Below are 654 nucleotides of genomic sequence, written 5' to 3'. Positions count from 1 at the left end.
TCACTAAATCAATTTAGTTATGTATTGATTAGTCATAGTTGAATCCAATTAATTAATCTTTTTAAGCATGTGATCTAGTTTGAGGCTGATATACGTGTATGAAAAAGCTCATTCCCTATAGGTTGGGATCCTATCTATTAATAGAAAGGTAAGTACTTCAAAAAAAATAAAGAAAATATAAATATCAATGACAAGTTTATCTCTTAGGGTATAATGAAATTACGTTTTTACCTTAAAAACAAACGAAAAACATGCATTTGTCTCTCCAATAATAGATATGATCATTGTTCATCCGCAATGGTTGTGCTATAGTGTGAACATATGGCCAAAATAAAACGATGTAACCCTATATATATTTAGACGGTAATATCTGTGACTATATTGTAAAAATTTATTTATAATCACTACATTATTCATCATTTACTTGAATTACTTTTTTAAAAAAAGTCAACGATGATTAAGTATAAATGTTAGAGGATACAGTGATAATATATATAACCCATATGATGTCAATGTATATATATTTTTCTCATAAAGAAATAGGTATTAAATTTGATTTTAGTCTTATAGGTATTAATAGTTTATCGCTAATTTTCTTTTCCACTTTCTATTTAAGCACCAAGCTTAGATGAAAAATTGTGACTTGACATAATG

This window comes from Lupinus angustifolius, chromosome LG11 (assembly GCF_001865875.1).
Source record: "Lupinus angustifolius cultivar Tanjil chromosome LG11, LupAngTanjil_v1.0, whole genome shotgun sequence".
NCBI classification, from domain to species: Eukaryota; Viridiplantae; Streptophyta; class Magnoliopsida; order Fabales; family Fabaceae; genus Lupinus; species Lupinus angustifolius.
This window is presented reverse-complemented; position numbering follows the sequence as displayed.